This window comes from Leucoraja erinacea, unplaced genomic scaffold, assembly GCF_028641065.1.
Source record: "Leucoraja erinacea ecotype New England unplaced genomic scaffold, Leri_hhj_1 Leri_584S, whole genome shotgun sequence".
Taxonomy (NCBI): domain Eukaryota; kingdom Metazoa; phylum Chordata; class Chondrichthyes; order Rajiformes; family Rajidae; genus Leucoraja; species Leucoraja erinaceus.
Window position 1 is genome coordinate 46,761 of NW_026576492.1, and position 12,246 is coordinate 59,006.

Sequence of the window (12,246 nt, forward strand, 5' to 3'; positions counted from 1 at the left end):
ATTCACTACTATTCAAATGCCCCGCTATTACCTCTTTAATCATTGACACCAGCATCTTTCCCACCACCGAAGTCAGCCTAACTGGTCTGTAATTCCCCGGGAATTTATCATCCTTCATCTCATTAGCCTACCCAATACTATATCTCGCCTAATGAAAATTTCGTTCGGTTCCTCGGCTCCCTTAGATCCTCTGTCCTCCAGTACTTCTGGGAGATTATTTGTGTCTTCAATAGTGAAGACAGACCCGATGTACCTGTTCAACTATTCTGCCATTTCCTTGTTCCCCCTAATAATTTCACCAGCGTCTGCCTTCAAGGGACCCACATTTGACTTTGCTATTATTTTTCCCTTAACATATATATATAAGCTTTTATATATCCTTCTTTATATTCCTGGCCAGCTTCCCGTCGTACATCATCTTCTCAGCCCATATGCCCCGTTGTCTTTCCTTCTATTGTCCTATGAAATTTTCCCAATAATCTGGCTACTGTTTGCTGTGATATACATCTTTCATTTAAGTTTCATTCTATCGCTGAATTCTCTTGTCAGCCACGGTTGCCTCCTACTCCCCGTAGAATCTGTCTTCCTCTTCGGAATGAAATGATGCTGTGTCTTCCGAATTATGCCCAGAAATTCCTACCATTGCCGTTCCACCGTCATTCTTGCTTGTATCCCTTTCCAGTCTACCTTAGCCAGCTCCTCTCTCATGCCTTCATAATCCCATTTGTTCAACTGCATCACTTCCACTTCCTTTCCTTTCCAAATTACAGTTTAAAACTAATCACATTATGATAACTACCAAGCGGTTCCTTTACATCGAGTTCTCTAATCAAATTTGGTTCATTGGACAACAGAAAATCCAGACTTTTCTTTTCTCTGCTTGGCTCCATTACAAGCTGCTCTAAGAATCCATCTCGGATGCACTCTACAAACTCTCTTTCTTGGGGGTCCTGAACCAACCTGATTTTCCCAGTCTACCTGCATATTGAAATGCCCCAGCACCAGTGGCATTACCTTTGTTACATGCCAGTTTTAACTCCTGTTGCAACGTACACCCTACACCCGGGCTACTATTTGGGGGTTTGTAGATAACACCAATTGGTGTCTTCTTGCATTTGCATTTCCTCAACTCAATCCACAGTGACTCTACCGCGTCAGACCCTATGTCTTCCCTCGCAAGGGGTTGAATTCCACTCATCACCGGAAAAGCTACCCCCCCCCTCCTCTGCCCACCTGTCTGTCCTTTCTATAGGATGTATGACGATGAATACGAAGTTTCCAGACCCGATCCTCCTGCAGCCACGTCTTGATAATCCCACAGTCATATCTACCAACGTCTATCTGAGCCTCAAACTTATCTACTTTACTTCTTATACTTCGCGCATTCAAATACAATACTTTTAATTCCTTACGCATCTCACCGTTCACATCGATCCCTGCAACACCAGGCCATACTCTCCTATCTCTTTGTGAACCCCCCCCCCCCCCGTTAATTCTAGGGATATTAACTATCCCTTTACGCCCTTTCCCTTTAAGTCCGTCCTTGACTATCCCATTTGACCCCCCACCCCTATTTAGTTTAAAGCCACCTGTGGCGCAGTGGCAAACTTGCCAGCCGGAATGCCATCCCCCCATATGTTCAGGTGCAATCCGACCCTTTTTTACAGTTCCCCTTACTCCAAAACAGATCCGAGTGCTCTAAGAATCGAAATCACTGGCCCCTGCACCAGTTTCCCAGCCGCACATTTAGGTCCAGTATCTCCCTGTTCCTGCTCTCGTCAGCACGAGGAACTGGAAGCAAACCGGAGATAACTACCCTGGAGTTCCTGCTTTTCAGCAATTTTCCGAGCTCTCTAAAGTCACGCTTCAGTCTATTCATCCCCTTCTTTCCGACATCGTTTGTGCAACATGCACTACAACTTCCGGCTGTTCACCTTCGCCCTTGAGGATTTTCTGCACTCTGCCCATAACATCCTGGATCCTGGCACCAGGAAGGCAGCACACCATCCTCGAATCCCGTCGGTTGCCGTGGAAACCCCTGTCCGTACCTCTCACAATGGAGTCTCCAACCACCATTGCATTGCCTGACGTCGGCCTCTTTGGTTTTGGCTCAACAGCACTTTTTGGTTCGCAAGCCAGTGCGCCGCTCAGTTCGTCAACGTCTTCTGTCCCGACAGCTTTTAAGTGGGTGAACCTGTTCACAAGAGGTGCAACACCCGGGGACGTGTGCATTCCATATTTACATCACTTTCTCTCTGTCACCCATCTACTCTCTTCCAGTGTCTTAGGTGTAACACTCTTGCTATAGGACTTGTCGAGGACGAACCTGAGGTCATCCAATTGCTTCTCGAGTTCCCCAACTCGGCCTTCAGGAGCTGTACCTGGATGCACTTCTCGCACGTGCAGCAGCCAGAGGCATCAGCGTTGCCCTTGACCTCCCACATACTGCAAGCATCCCAATGAATCAGCTTGCCTGACATCTCCTTGTTTCGTCTCACCCTCTCCAGAGATTTGCGTAGCCTCCTCCCCTCAGCCTCCTCGCCGAAGACTCTGGAGCCAAAGACTCACACTTTACTCACAATGCACTTTCCTCACCAGGCCGCTCCCATAGAGCACTCTTGCCTATATTGACTGATAAATTGCCTAATTTACCAATTTACAAACAAAAATTCCTCAGTTTTATACTGTTTCCCCCAACTGATTCACCTCTTTCTCTCCTCCCACACGGGCTTCAGCCAATCAGTGCGTCTTCCTGCTTCTCTTTGTGCTGCTTCTTCAAAATCCACGTAAGCTCTGTGTTAATTCCGTCTACGTTTTTCCGCTCTTTTTCAATTGTTTTCCCCACTGACTCGCCTCGTTCTCCCCTCCCACACGGGCTTCAGCCTATCAGTGCTTCTTCCTGCTTTTGCTTGTAGCTCCTTGTTGAGGACAGGCTAGATGCAGGAAGATTGCTCCCGATGTTGGGGAAGTCCAGGACAAGGGGTCACAGCTTAAGGATAAGAGGGGAATCTTTTAAAACCGAGATGAGAAGAACTTTTTTTCACACAGAGAGTGGTGAATCTCTGGAACTCTCTGCCACAGAGGGTAGTAGAGGCCAGTTCATTGGCTATATTTAAGAGGAAGTTAGATGTGGCCCTTGTGGATAAGGGGATCAGAGGGTATGGAGAGAAGGCAGGTACGGGATACTGAGTTGGATGATCAGCCATGATCATATTGAATGGCGGTGCAGGCTCGAAGGACCGAATGGCCCACCTAATTTCTATGTTTCTATGTTTCTATGAATTTAAAATAATATCTTGAGGTCAAATTTCTTCTGTACTCACGACGCCTTGTTGAATAGCTCTTCCCGCTGTTGAGCGCGGTCACTGTGGTACAATTTCCAATAACCACTTATATTGGTCTCTTATGTAACCGTTTAATGTCTCCACCAGGTGAAACCACTTCTCTTCCGATTCAAATTCCACTTCAGACGGTAGGAAACTGTACTAATTATCGTTTTGTACAACCTTGAGGTGGAGGTTGATCAATTGAGCCAGATTAGATTTTTACTTCCTCTTCGTTGTCATCAGAGTTCCTTCTGGCATTCGCTTAACTTCTTGATCTGCTTCCATAATTTATTTATTTCATTCTGGCCTTTATCCAGGAGCGCAACTCGGGCCTTTTCATTGAGTTTGATGGTTCGGTTTCCACATATTCCCTGGCTTGACTCATCGTCTCCCTCTTGTGGCGGTTCTTCGCATTTACCTGCTGGAAGTGCCATGGCTGTGGCTCTCAATCACGATGTTTTATAAACACATGAAATAATCCAACACAGAACTGGTCTTTCTTCAAAAGCACCTCGTTATTTTCAAGATCATGGTTTTTTCTGCCAGTACCTATTGTAAACAATCTCCAACTTGAGCACGCCGTATAGAAACATAGAAACCTAGAAAATAGGTGCAGGAGTAGGCCATTCGGCCCTTCGAGCCTCCACCGCCAATTTTATCACGGCTGATCATCCAACTCAGTATCCTGTACCTGCCTTCTCTCCATACCCCCTAATACCTTTAGCCACAAGGGCCACGTCTAACTCCCTCTTAAATATAGCCAATGAACTGGCCTCAACTACATTCTGTGGTAGAGCATTCCACAGAGTCACCACTGTGTGAAAAATGCTTTTCTCATCTCGGTCCTAAAAGATTTCCCCTATATCCTTAAACTGTGACCCCTTGTTCTGGACTTCCCCAACATCGGGAACAATCTTCCTGCATCTAGCCTGTCCAACCCCTTGAGAATTTAGTAAGTTTCTATAAGATCCCCCCTCAATCTTCTAAATTCTAGCGAGTACAAGCCGAGTCTATCTTTCTTCATATGAAAGTCCAGACATCCCAGGAATCAGTCTGATGAACCTTCTCTGTACTCCCTCTATGGCAAGAATGTCTTTCCTCAGATTAGGAGACAAAAACTGTACGCAATACTCCAGGTGTGGTCTCACCAAGACCCTGTACAACTGCAGAAGAACCTCCCTGCTCCATACTATAACCATATAACCATATAACCATATAACAATTACAGCACGGAAACAGGCCATCTCGGCCCTACAAGTCCGTGCCGAACAAAATTTTTTTCCCCCTTAGTCCCACCTGCCTGCACTCATACCATAACCCTCCATTCCCTTCTCATCCATATGCCTATCCAATTTATTTTTAAATGATACCAATGAACCTGCCTCCACCACTTCCACTGGAAGCTCATTCCACACCGCTACCTCTCACTGAGTAAAGAAGTTCCCCCTCATATTACCCCTAAACTTCTGTCCCTTAATTCTGAAGTCATGTCCTCTTGTTTGAATCTTCCCTTTTCTCAAAGGGAAAAGCTTGTCCACATCAACTCTGTCTATCCCTCTCATCATTTTAAAGACCTCTATCAGGCCACCCCTTAACCTTCTGCGCTCCAGAGAATAAAGACCTAACTTATTCAACCTATCTCTGTAACTTAGTTGTTGAAACCCAGGAAACATTCTAGTAAATCTCCTCTGTACTCTCTCTATTTTGTTGACATCCTTCCTATAATTGGGCGACCAAAATTGTAGACCATACTCCAGATTTGGTCTCGCCAATGCCTTGTATAATTTTAACATTACATCCCAGCTTCTATACTCAATGCTCTGATTTATAAAGGCTTGCATTCCAAAAGCTTTCTTTACCACCCTATCTATATGAGATTCCACCTTCAAGGAACTATGCACGGTTATACACAGATCCCTCTGTTCAACTGTATTCTTCTGAGATCCTTTTACTGAAATCCTTTTGCTATGAATGCTAACATACCATTCGCTTTCTTCACTGCCTGCTGCACCTGCATGCCTACTTTCAACGAGCCTAATGTTTTCCAAATGTAGTGTCTCGGACATATCAGCAATCCACATCTTGACTGTAGTCTGTTTCTAAAATTTGTGTATTAATTTGTTCGCCAGTATTATTCCGTAATTAAGGAAATGTCTTTGGATAACAGGATCTTTAACAATAAAATTCACCGTTAAGTTTGATTTAATGTCCGGATCATTAGCAGATATGTCAGACCCCAACTCAAGCTTTGGCCATTCTCTGTCTGGCTTGCAGAGAGATTTTAGTTAATTGATCCATTTTTTCTCGCTTAAGAAACGGTTTTCTGTCAGTTCTTCTCTTCTTCCCGGTGCTCTGGTAGCTCTTCTTCAGTGTGAAGTGCTTCAGGATAATATTGCTTGCAGTCACAACAAATTATAGGACTTAAAGTCTCTCACCATATGTCCCTTTTTCAAACATCCAAAACATCACTTCTCTTTCAAGAAATTCATCTTGTCTTCATATTATTTCATCTTGAATCTTCGACATTCTCCCATGACGTGACCAACGTCATCAGAAAACAAACAATACTATTTGCCCGTTAGTAGACTCATTTTTTTAATTCCATCTGCCGTTTCCACAGGTCTGGATGTGATAGCAACACTGCTTCTCTTAGGTTCAAATATTTCTTCAATTCTGTAAAAGTAGAACCTTTAATAGTTGCAATCTAAGAATTCCACCAGCTCTGGCAGCCTGGCTACTTGGTGCTTTTCATCGCTAATCTTGCCTTCTTCAACTCTCCACTTTTCTCTTAGTCTTCTGGGCAGTTTGTTACAGATGATTTTAGTGTGGCTGAGGAACTGGTGCAGGGAGCAGGGATTTAGATTCTTAGATCACTGGGATCTCTTTTGGAGTAAGGGGGAACTGTACAAAAGGGACGGATTGTATCTTAACAGGTGGGGGACCAGCATTGTTGTAGGCAGGTTTGCCACTGCTGCACGGGTGGTTTTAAACTGAATAAGAGGGGTGGGGTGGCAAATGGGATAGTCGAGGATGGAGTTAAAGGGAAAGAGGGTAAAGGGGTGGTTAATGATCAGGACCACATAATTAACGGGAAAGGACGCTCACAAAGGAATAGGTGAGTATGGCCAAGTGTAATAGGGATCGATGTGAAAGGTGAGATGCGTAAGGAATTAAAAGTATTGTATATGGATGCGCGAAGTATAGGAAGTAAAGTAGATGAGCTTGAGGCTCAGTTAGAGGTTGGCAGATATAACATTGCGAGGATTACTGAGACGTGGCTGCAGGAGGATCGGGCCTGGGTACTTAACATGCAGGGTTATACATCCTATAGAAAGGACAGGCAGGTGGGCAGCGGAGGGGGTAGCTCTGCTGGTGAGGAATGGAATTCAGTCCCTTGCGAGGGAAGACATAGGTACTGACGGGGTAGAGTCACTGTGGATTGAGGAATTGTAAAGGCAAGAAGACACTAATTGGTGTTATTTACAGACCGCCAAATGGTAGCCCGAATGTAGGGTGTAAGTTGGAGCAGGAGTTCAAACTGGCATGTAACAAAGTTAATGCCACTGTGATGATGGGATGTTTCAATATGCAGGTAGACTGGGAAAATCAGGTTAGTTCAGGGACCCAAGAAAGAAATTTTGTAGAATGCCTCCGACATTGATTCTTAGAACAGCTTGTAATGGAACCGACCAGAGAAAAGGCAATTCTGGATTCTGGTCCAATGAACCAGGTTAGATAAGAAAACTCGAGGTAATGGAACCCCCTGGAGGTAGTGGTCATAAAATGATTAGTTTTAATCTGCAATTTGAGAAGGAAATCGTTATATCGGAAGTGGCAGTGATGCAGTTGAACAAAGGGGACTATGAAGGCATGAGAGGGGAGCTGGCCGAACTAGACTGCAAAGGGATCCTAGCAGGAATGGCGGTGGAACAGCAATGGCAGAAATTTCTGGGAATAATCCGGAAGACACAGGATCATTTCATTCCAAAAAGGATGGAAGATTGTAACGGGAGTAGGAGGCAACCGTGGCTGACAAGAGAAGTTAGGGATAGAATACAACTAAAAGAAAAGATGTATAACACAGCAAAGAGTAGCCGGAAGCCAGAGGATTGGGAAACTTTCAAAGGACAACAGAAGGAAACAAAACGGGCAATATGGGCTGAAAAGATGAAGTACATGGGGAAGTTGGCCAGGAATATAAAGAAGGACAGTAAAAACGTCTTTAGATATGTTAAGGGAAAAAGAGTAACAAAGTCATATGTGGGTCCATTGAAGGCAGACACGGGTGAAATTATCGTGGACAAAGAAAGAGTTGAATAGGTTCTTCGGATCTGTCTTCACTAAGGAGGACACAAACAATCTCCCAGATGTACTGGAGGACAGAGGATCTAAGGGGGTAGTGGAACTGAAAGACATTTTCATTAGGATAGAAATAGTATTTGGTAGGCTAATGGGACTGAAAGATGATAAATCCCCTGGTCCTGATGGTCTGCGTCCCAGGGTCCTAAGGGAAGTGGCTCTCGAGATAGTGGACGCATTGGTGATTATTTTCCAATGTTCAATAGATTCAGGTTCAGTTCCTGTGGATTGGAGGAAAGCTAATGTTATCCCACTTTACAAGAAAGGATTGAGAGAGAAAACGGGGAATTGCAGACCAGTTAGTCTGACTTCGATGGTGGGAAAGATGCAGGAGTCAATTATTAAAGAGGTGATAATGGATCATTTGGATAGCAGTAAAATGATTAGTCCAAGTCAACATGGATTTATGAAAGGGAAATCATGCTTGACTAATCTTCTGGAATTTTTCGAGAATGTGACAAGTAAAATGGATGAACGGATGCCAGTGGATGTAGTGTATCTAGACTTTCAGTAAGCATTTGATACGGTCCTGCACGGGAAAATGGTGACAAAAATTAGAGCACATGGTATTGGGAGTAGGGTGTTGACATGGATAGAAAATTGATTGGCAGACGGGAAGCAAAGAGTAGGAGTGAACGGGTCCTTTTCAGAATGGCAGGCAGTGGCGTGTGGAATGCCGCAAGTCTCGGTGTTGGGGCCGCAACTGTTTACCATATATATTAATGATTTGGAAGAGGGTATTAGGAGAAACACTGGCATAAATCCAAAGGGTTTCTACACCTATAATAATAGCAAAAGGATAACAAGGGATAAAGTTGGCCCATTAGAGAGTCAGAGTGGACAGCTATCTGCAGAGCCAAAAGAGATGGGGGAGATATTGAACAATTTCTTTTCTTCGGTATTCACCAAGGAGAAGGATATTGAATTATGTGAGGTAAGGGAAACAAGTAGAGTAGCTATGGAAACTATGAGGATCAAAGAAGAGAAAGTACTGACACTTGAGAAATATAAAAGTGGATAAGTCTCCAGTTCCGGACAGAATATTCCCTAGGACTTTGAGGGAAGTTAGTGTAGAAATAGCAGGGGCTATGATAGAAATATTTCAAATGTCATTAGAAATGGGAATAGTGCCGGAGGATTGGCGTACTGCGCATGTTGTTCCATTGTTTAAAAAGGGGTCTAAGAGTAAACCTAGCAATTATAGACCTGTTAGTTTGACGTCAGTGGTGGACAAATTAATGGAAAGGATACTTAGAGATAATATATATAAGCATCTGGATAAACAGGGTCTGATTAGGAATAGTCAACATGGATTTGTGCCTGGAAGGTCATGTTTGACTAATCTTCTTGAATTTTTTGAAGAGGTTACTCGGGAAATTGATGAGGGTAAAGCAGTGGATGTTGTATATATGGACTTCAGTAAGGCCTTTGACAAGGTTCCTCATGGAAGGTTGGTTAAGAAGGTTCAATGGTTGGGTATTAATGGTGGAGTAGCAAGATGGATTCAACAGTGGCTGAATGGGAGATGCCAGAGAGTAATGGTGGATGGTTGTTTGTCAGGTTGGAGGCCAGTGACTAGTGGGGTGTCACAGGGATCTGTGTTGGGTCCACTGTTGTTTGTCATGTACATCAATGATCTGGATGATGGTGTGGTAAATTGGATTAGTAAGTATGCAGATGATACTAAGATAGGTGGGGTTGTTGGAAGAGCGGTCTGAAAGATGGCAGATGGAGTTTAATGATGATAAGTGTGAGGTGCTACATCTTGGCAGGACAAATCAAAATAGGACGTACATGGTAAATGGTGGGAATTGAAGAATGCAGGTGAACAGAGGGATCTGGGAATAACTGTGCACAGTTCCCTGAAAGTGGAATCTCACGTAGATAGGGTGGTAAAGAAAGCTTTTGGTGTGCTGACCTTTATAAATCAGAGCATTGAGTATAGAAGTTGGGATGTAATGTTAAAATTGTACAAGGCATTGGTGAGGCCAATTTTGGAGTATGGTGTACAATTTTGGTCGCCTAATTATAGGAAGGATGTCAACAAAATAGAGAGAGTACAGAGGAGATTTACTAGAATGTTGCCTGGGTTTCAGCAACTAAGTTACAGAGAAAGGTTGAAAAAGTTAGGGCTTTATTCTTTGGAGCGCACACGGTTAAGGGGGGACTTGATAGAGGTCTTTCAAATGATGAGAGGGATAGACAGAGTTGACGTGGATAAGCTTTTCCCACTGAGAGTAGGGAAGATTCAAACAAGGGGACATGACTTGAGAATTAAGGGACAGAAGTTAGGGGTAACATGAGGGGGAACATCTTTACTCAGAGAGTGGTGGCTGTGTGGAATGAGCTTCCAGTGAAGGTGGTGGAGGCAGGTTCATTTTTATCATTTAATAATAAATTGGATAGTTGTATGGATGGGAAAGGAATGGAGGGTTATGGTCTGAACTCAGGTGTATGGGACTAGGAGAGAATATGTGTTCGGCATGGACTGGAAGGGTCGAGATGGCCTGTTTCCGTGCTGTAATTGTTATATGTTTGTATGGTTGTGTTTGCGGATGACATAAAGCTGTGTGGCAGTATGAACTGTGTAGAGGATGTTAGAAGGTTGCAGGGTGACCTGGACAATTTGCGTGATTGGGCAGATGCAGTATAATATAGAATAATGTGAGGTTATCCACTTTAGCGGCAAAAACAAGGGCGCAGATTATTATCTCAATGAGGTGGAATATTGATCTCACATTTGAAGCAGTGGGTGGGTATCAGGGGCATAGCACTGGAGTGGTTCAGGTCGTACCTGGCTGATCGAACTTTCTGTGTCAGCCTTGGGGACTCTGTATCCTCCTCTGCTCCTCTCTCGTGTGGGGTCCCACAGGGCTCAGTTCTTGGCCCTCTCCTCTTTTCTCTCTATTTGCTCCCACTTGGTTCCATACTTAGGAAACATGGAATTTCATTCCACTTTTATGCAGATGACAGTCAGATTTATGTGCCTCTTAAAAAGAAGGATGAACACTCTGTTGGACTGTTACTTGAGTGTCTCAACGACATAAAGGCCTGGATGGCTCTGAACTTTTTAAAATTTAATTATAAAAAGACGGAAGTAATGGTTTTTGGTGGCACCACTGCCCCCCCCCCTGTAGATCTGGGCTCCCTTGCCCAGTATATCAAACCAAGCATCACAAACCTAGGGGTTAAAGTGGACCCTGAGCTTAAATTTGACAGTCAGATCAAGGCTGTTGTTAAATCAAGTTTTTTCCATTTGAGGCAGCTGGCCAAAATAAAGCCAATTCTGTCAAGGCAGCACTTTGAGACGGTAATCCACGCCTTTGTTACCACTCGGCTGGATTACTGCAATGCACTGTATGTGGAGGTTAGTGGGTCCTCAATCGCACGCCTCCAGATGGTACAGAATGCAGCTGTACGTCTTTTAACTGGCACACGTAAACATGAGCACATTTCGCACATTTTAGCCTCACTCCACTGGTTGCCTATTCAGTTTAGGATCCATTTTAAAATTATTTTATTTGCTTTTAATGGTCTTGCCCCGCCCTACCTATCTGAGCTTCTACACCCTTATACACCCGCCCGCTCTCTCAGGTCAGATAGCCAGCTGCTCCTGAGTGGGCCTAAAACTAAGCTGAAGCTCAGAGGGGACTGTGCCTTTGATGTGTCGGCACCCAAATTATGGAACGATCTGCCTCTCCACATTAAACAGGCCTCTTCTCTGTCTGTTTTTAAATCACTTCTTAAAACCCATCTCTTCTCCGTGGCCTTTGATACCCAGTAAGATGTCGACTTTATTTACTTGATTTAATTTCTTATTTTGATTGCTTTATTGCGTGGTTATTATTTTTACTCATGTTTTATGTCTTTTAATTTATTGTTGTATTTCATATGTAATTTTTTCGCTTTATGTGAGCTGTTATGTTACGTTCTGTTATGTTGTATGTTTATGATGTCTTGTTTATTCTTCTGTACAGCACGTTGGTCAACATTGGTTGTCTTAAAGTGTTTAACAAATAAAGTTGGATTGGATTAGATTGGATTGGGTTAAGTTAGGTAAGGGGGAGGTACAGCGAGACCTGGGTGGCTTTGTACACCGGTCACTGAAAGTTGACGTGCAGGTACAGCAGGCAGTGAAGAAAGCTAATGGAATGTTGGCCTTCTTAACAAGAAGATTTCTGTACAGGAGTAAAGCGATTCTTCTGCAGTTGTATAGGGCTCTGGTGAGACCACATCTGGAGTATTGTGTACGGTTTGAGGAAGGACATCCTTGTGATTGAGGTGGTGCAGCGTAGGTTCACGAGATTGGTCCTGGGATGGCGGGACTGTCATATGAGGAAAGATTGAAAAGACTAGGCTGATATTCACTGGAGTTTGGAAGGATGAGGGGGATTCTTACAGAAACATACAAAATTATAAAAGGACTGAACAAGCTAGATGATGGAAAAATGTTCCCAATGTTGGGGGAGTCCAGAACCAGGGGCTACAGTCTTAAAAAGTCTTAAAATATAGGGGAGGTCATTGAAGACTGAGGTGAGAAAACAAACTTTTTCACCCATAC